The sequence below is a fragment of the Giraffa tippelskirchi genome, chromosome 2 (genome assembly GCF_054371585.1).
Source record: "Giraffa tippelskirchi isolate mGirTip1 chromosome 2, T2T-mGirTip1v1.2.pri, whole genome shotgun sequence".
Taxonomy (NCBI): Eukaryota; Metazoa; Chordata; class Mammalia; order Artiodactyla; family Giraffidae; genus Giraffa; species Giraffa tippelskirchi.
The window spans coordinates 161598843-161610744 of NC_137276.1; the positions used below are offsets into that span (position 1 = coordinate 161598843).

At 48.1% G+C, this 11902-nt stretch overlaps 1 long non-coding RNA gene across 1 annotated transcript in view; it reads right to left on the bottom strand.

Moving 5' to 3' along the window:
- Nucleotides 1–11689, bottom strand: part of LOC145524790 (uncharacterized) — a 77528-nt gene extending 65839 nt beyond the window's left edge. Inside the window, exon 1 of the long non-coding RNA XR_014067846.1 lies at nt 11551–11689. This is a non-coding gene — a long non-coding RNA (uncharacterized LOC145524790). The remainder of the gene's footprint in view (nt 1–11550) is intronic.
- Between the last annotated feature and the right edge of the window lie 213 nt (nt 11690–11902).

The window sequence follows — 11902 nt, forward strand, 5'->3', positions numbered from 1 at the left end:
CAAATATCCATCAGTAGGGAAGTAGTTTTAAAAAATGAAATATAGGTTAAACAAAATGCTAATCCACCATTTAGAAAGACTGGCATGGCTCCCTGTAATCTGATATGGAGCTATCTCTCTGATACAGTTTTATAAGCAAAGAAACAAGATGTATAAACTGTCCATGATATACTACCATTTTGATAGAAGGCAAACACACACACACTATATATATAAGCTTATGCATGGACTATCTATGAAGGATGCACAAGAAACTAACAATGGTTGTGTCTAGGAGAGGAACAAGGGGACAGAGTAACAAGAATAAGAGGGAAAGGGCTTATTTTTTACTATTTTTCTTGCAACTTGGGTTGTTTAACATAGGCCTGTACAACCTACTTAAAATCTAAAAATCACACTTCACCCAAGACTCGAAGTCAGGGATCCTGATTATCTATAACATATAACAGGTTCTCAGGAAACACAAGCTAAATAAATAATAATTGATGATCGGAACATGAGTAAATGAACAAAAATGTGTGTACTTTTTCCTGAGCTCCAAGATAATAATTTTATATGGAGTATCACCTCCTGAAAAAGACCAGGAACTAGATCACAGTACTTAAGAACTGAAATGAAATACTTGGATTACTGTCAACAGCTTCCCACAGGTCTGAGGGCTTTTCCCAGCCTCTGCCACCTCAGCACTCGGTGCCCCAGTTCCTATCTGCTCAGGAAAAGCTCCTGGGGAGCCTCTTTGGTGCCCTTTCCACACTTTTCCCTCAGGCAACAAAAGCCCAGACACAATTTGCCTGTGGTCACAGACGGACATTACCAGGAAGCAAACGGCTTTGTCCCTTCATGTCTTGAAAGCTTTCATTCTTGGTCTGACCACATGGAGAGACTTTGAGAAGAACAGCACCTTGAGGTGAATCAGCTACCACCTCATTATTTACTCCCGCAGCTGCCGGAAGGTGTGGGGATGGGGGTAACTGATGTCCAGGGGACAGCAGAGTCTTGGGAAAGACCTGAGCACCCTTGTAGGTGGCCGCGTGGGGAAGTCTCTGCTTGTGCTCTAGGGGGAGGGATGAGGGGCTGGCTGTCTGAGCCCCGACTGGTGGGCGTGTGGCGTGAACAGCACCCCCCAGGGTAGAATGGAGGCTGAGGAGAAGCCAGACGCAAACTCATCCACAGTTTCCAGAAAAGGGGCTTCAGGAACCCCTACTGTCATGTCTCCGTCTCCCGTCCACTCTCCAGAGAGCCTCAGGGAAGCTCACACTGGTGAGTGAGGACTCGGAGGCGCAGAGAGGAGAAGGGAACCCTATGTGAAAGGTAGGTTAAGCTGCAGTCCCTGACAGCACACCAGCTGGTGGGTAAAAGGGTGCCTTTTACTCTGTGTCTGAGTAAAAATGTGCCTGGATCCTAGTAGGAAATCAGTGCTCATCAACTAAATGGAAGAAAACCCCAAGATGATGCTTGGAAAGGGTGGGACACATCATCTAGGAGACTTCTCTGAGTGGAAGAAGAAAGTAGGGCAGTGCCGCGAAGACACGAGGACCTGTCGAGGAGACACCCTCACTAGTTCCGGGCCATTGATCATGCACTATCTATGGATTACTAACTATGCACAAGGGCCACAGGGGTTCTGGCTTCTCTTCACCCTTGTTCTCACTCTCACGGCCACTCCTGACTTTCAAGGCTTCTGTCTCCCTCTCCTTCCCACCCCAGCTGTATCACAGCTGCCATATTTCCCCATTTCCTCTTTGGGGTCCTCCCGTCTTGCATCAATGTGCTTGCTCGTTCATTAACTCATCCAGTGTGTACTAAACACTAATATCACAGAGACTCCACTAATATCATTTCATGAGAACAGTCATTGAAAATTACACAGAATTTGGTATGTCTCTCAAAGAAAGTCAGAGAGTAAAAGTCATTCCAAAAAAATCCTTAAATGAAATAATTTCTAAGCAACAGTGGCAGGAGTAAAAAGCTTGAGTTCTTATTAATGTATTATTATGTATTAATTATAGTCTTTTGTCTTAAAATTTTGCTTCGGTCACCAGAATGGACTCAAGAAATAGCAACATTTTTCCATCTGATGTTTTTAAACCAGGTTACAAAGGCATGGAGTTTTAATTTCATATGCATTCATTCTGGGTCTTGGGTCTTTTTTTTTTTTCTTCCTCCTAGCAGATAAATGAGGTTCTAAACTTAGGATAATAAGGCTTAACAGTGAGGTGCTTTTTAAAAAGTGAATCATTTCTCAGTTCTCCTTTGCTAATCTCTCTTGGTAACATTAATTATGAGTTTGTGCGGCGTGCCCCAAGGCGAGCTCTGCTTTCCCAGGACAATTAAAGTTACTTAATTATTAAAAACTGTGTGTGCTGCTGCCCAGAGAGAAAAAGGCAGCCGGGCCCGGCTCCCACAGCTCCCCCCAGGAGCGACCGGACACTCTGTGGGAACCCGGCTCCTTTCCCTCCCCATTGTCATTCTCTCAATATAATCCAGGAAAATCCCCTCCATGCCCCGCCCGGCCCTCCCACCCTAGCAGGACTGATTTGGAGGCCGCCCTCTCTCGCTATTGATGGCAGCCGGCTGGCTCCTCACAGCCCAGGGCTGGCTTCCAGCTTCTCTGGGCCAGTGGCCTAGGGCTGGGAGCCTGGGGAGATGACAGGGCCTCTGCCTGTGGATTCAGGCCCTTCTGACTGAAAGGCCTTGGAAAACACTGAGCCCTTGATTCTGAGTGGGTTGCTCTTGATCCCATTCTTCCTCAGGCTTTCTGCCTAACAGAAGCAGGAAATGCATTCTCATACCCTGAACACAGGTGGAGGGGAAGGAGGAGGGCTGCCACGGCCAGGCTATATCGGTAGTAGATATTACCAAGTGCTTGTTCAGTCTCTCAACTGTGTCTGACTCTTGGTGACCCCATGGACCATACATAGCCTGCCAGGCTCCTCTGCCCATGGGATTCTCCACGCAAGAATATCAGAATGGGTTGCCATTTTCTCCTCCAGCAGATCTTCAACCCAGGGATGGAATTCACATCTTTTGTGTCTCCTGCATTGGTTGGTAGACTTTTTTTCACCACTGCCTAACCTAGGAAGCCATTGCAGAGGCTAATTCATAGCAGCATTTTTTTTTTTTTGGATAGTTCTTTGGTTGTAGGAGTGAAGAAATTGGAGGTGGTCCCATCTCTGTCATTCATGCCCTCTAAGTCTTGGCTTCAAAGTCTGAGGCATCATATGATCTCTAGAGGCCTCCAACTTCTGATATTTTGATGAATTGAACACCTAATCTAGAAAGGAAGAGTCAAATTTTCTATGTATTTCACCTCCTACTTTCATTCAGCCACCCAGCAAACACCAGGACTGTGCCAGGCACCATTCTAGCTCTGGAGATAGCAGAGAACAAAGCAGAGAGGAATTCCTGCCCACCTGGAGGCAGCTCTCTGCAATCCTAGTCATTGTCTTGCACACAGGAGCAAACCTAGACTCAGTGGGGAGGAGGCCATTCCTGGGGTTTTCCAGAAAGTCACTGAGATGGGCAGGGACCCAGTCCTCCTGACCCCTAGCCTGGGAACTTCGAACAGACTGCTGCCCATCTGTTTCCATTCCTTTGCTTTCTCCACTCCTGTTCTATTAGTTCCTTCCCATCCCCAGCTCCTTCCTGAGGCTCCAAGCCTCCAAGGAAGCCTAGTCCTAGAGAAATATGCTGACCATTGAATGTGAGTCACATATGTAATTTAAAAAATCTAGTAACCACACTTAAAAAATTTTTTTACAAGTTAAATTTATTTTATTTTAATATTTAACCAATATATTCAAAAATTACAGCTTCAGTCTGTAACACATATAAAAAATAATTCATAGGATATTTTACATTTTTAGATTATCTTCAAGATTCAGTGAGTATTTGACATTTACAACACATCTCAACTCAGCTAGCCATATGTCAAGGGCTCAAAAACCATATGAGGTTAGTGGTCACCATTCTGGACAGCATGGTGTAAGGCTTTCCCTTCTCTAAATATCATTGTCCAGGACAGTCCAGAAACAAAGTGAGAGAGACTTGTACACAGCATGGCAGGGGAAGGCTGGAGCTTGGCTCCTTAGATATGTCGGGAAGTGGGGGACACCCTCCCCAGGACACTGATACTATCAAGTACTATGTAGCCAAAAAAAAGCCCTGTTGACTCAGACAGTAAAGAATCAGCCTGCATTGCAGAAGACCTGGGTTGCATCCCTGGGCTAGGAAGATCCCCTAGAGGAGGGCATGTCAACCCACTCCATTATTCTTGCCTGGAGAATTCCCATGAACAGAGGGGCCTGGTGGGAGACAGTCCATGGGGTCACAGAGTCCATGGGGTCACAGTCCATGGGGTCACAGAGTTGGACATGACTGAGCAACTAAGCACAGCACAGCAAGAAAAAGCCCAAAGATACTCTTTTATGGATTTGTATGAGGATGAGATGGTTGGATAGCATCACCAACTCAGTGGACATGAGTTTGAGTAAAGTTCGGGAGTTGGTGAGGGACAGGGAGGCCTGGTGTGCTGCAGTCCATGGGGTCGCAAAGAGTCAGACACAACTGAGTGACTGAACTGAACTGAACTGATGAATAAAGCACCAAGATATTTTATTAAGCAAAAAAGGCAAGATGTAGTGTATGTGGAATCCCACCACTACAGGAAATAGAGAGAGTGGGTTGGCTATGTGCAGACTACCTATAGAAAGATTCATAAGAACTAAAAACATTTGTGGGAAGCACTGGATGTCTGGAAGGCAGAGGTGGGAGGAGGACTTCAGCTCATAAATGTTTACAGTTTATGAATGTTGAAAGATGTGGATATATCAAAAATGAAAATCAAAACTACCATTCATGGGCACACCTGGGGTCCCTGGGGCCTGCCCCACATCCCTGGTCCCCTCTCCCCATGCTGTGCATCAGGAGGAGAGAGCACAGGTCTCTGGTGTTCCTCCTCCTTCACAACGGGAAGAATGGGCTTGGCAGAGGCCCAGTGCTAGAAAACATGATATCAAGTGACTTTAAAGGGCTCTTTTGTTTCCAGAAAGGCAGGATTTCCAGGCCGCATCCCTGCCCCCTCTCCCAGTCGCCAGTCTCTGGGATCCCTTCACCACCTGCTGCAAGAGCATCACTCTTTCCCCGGAAGAGGTGGGGAGGGCAGAGAGGCACTGGCTGGGAAGGGGCCGCCTCCTCTCTTCCCAAAGGATGTCATTCATTCCCAGATGTCATTTCCAGAGGCAGGATGCCACACTGCCAGCTGCCCTCTAAATCCTGGCATCTCCAGCCTGCCTATGACACAGAGCAATGGAACTAAGAACAGAAAGCACGAGCCTATGTGTGTCTGTGTGTGTCCACCTGTGCACAACTGTGGCACTCAAGCGTCCATTCACTCATCCTGTCAATGAACATTATTAGTTGGGCATCCCCTCTGTTCCAGTCACTGCACTAGACCCTAGGGATAAAGCACAAACAAGACCTGCCCTCATGGAGCTTCCAGTCCAGTGAGAGAAATAGGCATTAAGTTAAAAATAATTCGGTCCTCTCGTTGTCATAAGTGGTAGGAAAAGTACACAATCATGTCTAGGAGGCCCAGGAAGTTTCACTCAAGACCTGGCATTTGAGTCTAAGAAATATATAAATAAAAAGATGATGAGATGTGACCTATGGGCCTTCTGTGGACAGGGTCTCACTCTTAACTTTTTCTGTGTCCCTGAATAAATCACATTCCCTTTATGAAGAAATTCTTTTATCTGAATACAAATTTAAATTTTCCAAATTGTGTGAAAACAAAATTAGTGCAGTAACACCTGTATTGCTACATTTTACCCCATTTATTTTATCAGCTGTTCTCTGCGTGTATCTATATGCATTTAGATATAGATACACACACAATTTCTTTCTGAACAATTTAAGGGCACCTTAGGTACATCGTAGGCCTTAATGGCTACACACCCTTCCTGAGCTTGGCTTGGTCTGCCGGGGGAGTGGGGAGGGCGGGGGAGGGGGAAGTAATCCTGTCCCGTCTCCTCCCAGGACAGTTACAAGGAGCACACAAGAGCCCACGTGAGTACATCTTGGGCATATGGAACAAAATCACTGTTATCCTTTTGCCAAGCACTTCTTGGGATTTAGAAATGAAAATTCAAGTGCTTCCCCAGAGTCATGCCCAGGGTCTCGATTCCTTCAGAAGACAGCCCACTCATCAGTGGCCTGAGGGGTGTGTTGATGAGAGGGGGAAGGGACTGGGTGAGAGTTCAGCTGTGCTTCTCCACGGCCGCTCCCCTCAGCCTGGCAGACCTGGACCCTGGTGAGGGTCGTCTGGCTGCCCAGCTCTCTGCACTGCCCAGGGGACGCTTCCCAAGGCAACCATCCCAGGCAAGGGCTCCTTCTTCTGATGACAAGGAACTGAGCCAGGGCAGAAACCCTCTCCTGGCTGGGAGGCATTTGGGCATTCGGGAGCACAATAGTGTTGGTCCTCTCAGCGGGTCTGGAGAGCCATTCCCTTAATGAGAACGATAAATTCACAAGGAAACACTGGTTGCCAAGCACAGGCGGGGGCAGTGCTCTCTGGGCCCCTGAGCGTGGGACACACAGAACAGCAGCTGAACGGGGACCGGGCCCAGACCTACAGAGTCAGAGCATCCAGGCGCAGAGCCTGGCCATATGTGTTTTCAAAAGTTTCCCAGGTGAAGATCAGCAGTTTAGCAACCACTGGCCAGGCTACCCTCTGAGACTCTTCCAGGCCTGAGGTGTTTTTGACGGTGGGAAAAGAGACCTGGAGGTAGAAACGATGAGGATGCAGTTACAGGGCACCCAAGAATGAACTTCAGTTTCTCAAGGAGAAAACTCAAGGGCTTTGCTGGCAGCCCGTGAATCTTGGAAGGCAACCTGGTACAGCCAAGCCTCTGTGTGTGTGCAAAGAGGTCCCCCAGCGTCTCTCCTCCATGGCTGACCCGGCCATCCCTGATGTAGGCAGAGTTCTGTCCTGGAAACTGCCTTTCCCCGAGTGGGCGGTGGTAGGCAGGAGAAACTCAGTGAAGCAGCGGAGCTCTCCTCTGGCTGTGCTGACAAAGGCGGGCTGCTGCCGTGGGCCGCGGGCCGGAGCACAGCTGTGGGCAAGACCAGGTGCAGCAGCAGCCTCTGGGTGAGCCTGAGGGCCCAGCTGCCCTCCCCAGTCAGGGAGCAGCGCTCTGCCCTGACTCACTCAGTGCCTCTGAGCAGCGGCCTGGGACTTCCCCCTCCACTGCCCTCCAACTTCTCCCCTTGCTCTGTTCCACTGGCTTGTTTTCTTTTACTCCAGTTACCCACACCCCTCAGTGGGGTCACTGGGCCCCACACCGGGGCTTCTTCTTGAGTTTCTAGGCAAACACTGGGACCCTGGAGCCATGCAAACTTATCCCTCCCATCATTAAACACAGAGACTCCCAGGGGGCCAAAAACTGTGTCGGAGTTAGCTCCCCCTAGCCCCCCACCCCTGCCCCAGCCCTGAGCCCTGCCCAGGCAGAGAGCAGGCACTAAGGACTAAGGCAGAGAGAGGGTAGGAGGAAGAAGGAAGGGGGGGTGGGTAGGGAGGGAAGAAGGAAGGAAAGCTGCAATAAATCTGCAATAAAATTCAGTTCTTAATTGACCCGCTATATCAGATCTCTCCCCAAGGCTTGTTCCAGGGAAGTTCCTCAAAGCCAGTTCAGAACTACTTCCCTTCCACCCCCATCACTCTGGGACTCCTCTTGTGAAGGAAGAGAGTGAACTAAGCTAAGAGTGTGAACTAAATGAATTTTATAAAGATTCGCCAGATGTGAGTATAACACACAGAATGAATAACTGATTGAAAGAATGAACATTTCTGAAGGTCGAAATTCGGCCCATTCCTTCAAACCTGGAGGCAGAAGCCACCTCCTTAGCGAAGGCTTACTGAATTTCCCCAACTGGAAGTGACCTCTCCCTCCTCTAAAATGACAGAGAACGTGACCCTTCCTTCTTTGGCCAATCGGCTGACATTTTCTACCTAGTCACAGAGCCATTTCATGTATATGACTGAGAGATAGAAAGGAACTGTCAAAGGCTTTGTAGCCAGATTGTCCCGAGTTCAAATTCCACATCTCCTTCTTACTTGCTGTGCAAACGTGGAGGAGGTCCTTAACCCTTTTTACCCTCAGTTTCATCGTATGAATAATCAGAATAATAACGATGTCTACAGTTGTGGTAGGAGTTAGCAATGTGGTAGAAATGAACAGCGAGTTGCAGTTTTGGAGTTCTCTCTGGAAAAGATAAGTGCACATCCTTATATTCAGCCATCTTCATTCATTTTATTTCCATATTTCCTCTCTTTAAGACCTAGGGAAGGATTACACTTCTCTCCCTATGAAGTTAGGTGTGGCAATATGGTGACCTCTGCCCAATGAAACATGGACAGAAGTGGTACGTGTTAATTCCAGACAGAATCACTTAGAAGCTGATGCACAGTTCATGTCTTCTTCCCCTGCTGCAGTGAACCCTAAGGACTCATGCTGAAATCGTGGTGTCAGAAGAAGGTAGGGTACCCATCAGGTTGGCAACACGAGCAGCTCCTTCCCCAAAGAGTTGTACTGAGAATGTAACATCAGTAAGAAATAAACTTGTGTTGCTTCCAACCATTGAGATTTTGGGATTGTTTGTTATCACAGCACTATATAAACTTCTCTTGACTAATACAAGACACAGGGTATGTAGGACTCAGCATATAATAAGTGCTTCATAAAGATGGCATAGTTGAAGAAATACACAAATACCTGAACAAATAACCAAATGGATGTACTAGTAAATATTTCCAGACCAGTGTTGCTCCTCTGAGAAAAGTTTGTGAACAGTTCTCCTGACTTGTTTATGATGAATGTAAATGCTTTGGGCAGATGCCACTGGTGGCTGGGTTACTATCCAATCAGCAAAGGCTGCCCTTTATGATGCTTTTTTCCTGCCTACCAGGAATACAGGGTCACTCATGAAGCCCCACATGTGTCCCTGGACAATAACACTGCTACCTCTGAGGGTGATGGGAATCAGAGTCCTCAGTTTAGGCATCTTTACCATGTGAGCTCCCACCTGGAGACTCCCAGCAAAGTAACCCTTGAGAATCCCTTGAGCTTCCTTATCAGCACAAGGCACACTCTGGGAGAAGAGCCTGAGGAGAGGGAGAAGATGGAAGTCATGGTTGCTGTTCTTCCAGTCTGGAAATGGGGTTGGGGTTCTACAGGGAGCTGACCCAATGGAGGACCACAGACCTCAGCCCAGAATGAGGCTGAGAACTAACAGGGCAGCCCTCTGTCAAGGGCAAGGGGCTTACCAAGCTTACCAAGTATTTCCACATCTGATCCAGAGAGCAATCTGATGAAGTTGCAAAGAATGGAATCATTATTGCCCCCACTTTACAGAAAAAAAAACAAAGGCTCAGAGTAGGGAGATGAATGTTTCAGGATACCTCATGGCATCTAGAAGAGGTGGATTCAGTCACCAGAGCCAGGGGCTTGCTCAGGATTTTCCCTCCACCCTCTGAAGGAGAAGCAGAGAGCCCTTTTGCTTTCTTCATGTCACTTTAAGTGCGTAACTTTTCCTCCTACGGATTCTTAATGCTTGATGAAGCAGGGATATGGCCTGTTCACCCAAAGAAATCCTTAAAGACTGCACCCCGCAACTAAAAAAAAAAAACCCAAAAAACCAAAGAGAGCGAGAGAGAAATGCAAACCCAGAAACCAACACAGCACCCAAAAGAGAGGAGACCATCCTTCTGAAGCACACTACACACTCCCGGCCCCAATGAAAAGAGAGGCGTGTGCCCCAGAGACAGAACTGATGTGCTGGGTGTGAGATCAGAGTCTTTGGAGTAAATTCAAGGCCATGGCAAGCGACTGGCAAGGATCGAGTCCAAAAGGCAAGACAACTGAAGCTGGGAAATCAAGTGCCAACTCAGGTGGAGGGAGGGTGGGTGCCGAGAATAGGACCGGGAAACCTGAGGACACTGGGGCTCTCTCTTCTGCGGTGTTTGTGTGGGTCTGAGGATAGGTGTGGCAGCCACAGGGGCCCTGCAGGGTGGGGTGTTCCTGGCTGCAGTTTCCTTTTCTGGCTGATGAAAGGTTGACATGAGTTCCTTAGCTGGCCCCAGCTCTGACACTGAAATGGTCTTGAACCGAAGCCTTCTGACCACAGATGCATCTCTAGACCACTGAGGACTGAAACTCACACTCAGATTCCAAGCAAACCAGCCAGCATAGCAGCTTGTACTGTGCTGTGTCCTTCAGTCCACATGACCCAGCAAGCAGGGCTGGTCACCGGTACTGGTGGGGAAACTGAGCTGTGACATGGTGAAGGTGCCTTCCTAAGCAGCATAGTTCATCAGCAGAGGAGCCCAATTTGAATCCAGCCCTCCCTGGCTGCTACTTTCTCCAAGTGTATCATGAAGACCCACACCCTCTTGAGTCGTATTTTTAAAAAGTCAGTCACCTCCATCAACAGAGAACTTAAAGGGACGGGTGAAAAGTGAAGATCCTATCTCACTCCTTTGCCAATGAGAATAAACACTAATACCGAGGGCAGTGGTACAGAAAGCCACTTGCCCCAATGTCCTTGCCAGAGACAGATAACTCTTATTTGCAACTCTGGTTAAATAGTAACTCAGGACCTAAGGGCGCTGTCCCATACAAGTGAGACAAAGTCCTTTTGCCTCTAGCTTCAGAGATCAGCAAATGGAGCCTGAGAGTGCAGCAGGCTGCTTCCTCCCATGCTCAGGAGCCCGGGGTCCAGGGGCCCTTCCCCTCCCAACCCTCTCCATCGAGGGGGTGGCAGTCAGGCCCAGGGCGTGTACACTGATGGCCTGTGCAAGCTAGTGACAGAGCAGCCCTCATGTCAAGCTGCAAGTCTCCTGACCTGCAGGAGAACTCAGATTCTACCTCATTCCTGCTTCTGCACATGCCACCCGCTGTCCCTGGCACCCACTCTGGGTCCTTCCATGTGTCGCAGGGTTTCTGCTCCCTGGGCCTTGGTGGTGTTTGAGCCTCTGTTGTCTGCCCACTGGCTGAGAGCCATATGGCCCCAAGTCTGTGTCCTCCACTGCTGTGGACACAGCAGGCTGGCAGCAGGGGACCAGGGCAGTGACAGAGGTCAGTGGTGCTGCAGGAGGGCTTTGGCCATTTCCTAAACATGCTGACATCTCCATTCTCAATTACCATAGGTGCCAATTTGCCTTTCCAGCTGTCGCGAAAATAAATGGCAAATCTAGAAACCTACTTTCCTTCCTTAACTAAACCCCACTACTCAGTGTTACATTAAAATCTTAGGAAGTAGGACCTTGCTGCTGGCAATACACCTGGATCATTAGAGCAGATGGGGAGTAAAAAGAAAAACAAAAATTAAAAAAAAACACAAAAAACTACTGTCTTCCTCTTAGGCAGTTGACAGCATAGACAGAACAATAACTCAGGCTGACGGCCTCATCTAGAACTGGAAACTGAAATAAACCAGACGATGGGCCCCCACAGAAATGAAACAGAACGCAAGACCTCTCCTGTCCACACTTACCAATCAAGTCATAGGGCCATCTGCAAATACTCTGTCACTCTGGTCGCTCTTGTTACACCGACAGCTACCCTGACCTCCACTTCTTTTGTACCTCAAGCTTCTGCTTAGAAGTGCCTTCTCTCCCTCCTCCATCTGGTTCACACCACGTGACATAAGCTCAAGGCCACCACCTTGGCGAAGGCTCTGCTGACTGCCCAGCCCTGATCTTCAATGAGAATTGATTGTACCCTCCTCGTCATCCTCTATTTTGAGCATAGCTACTTGGCAACATTTACCACACTTTATTGTACTTATCTCTTTTAAAAATCAGGCTTTGAGAATACCTCGAATTATTCCTAAGCAGAAAACACAT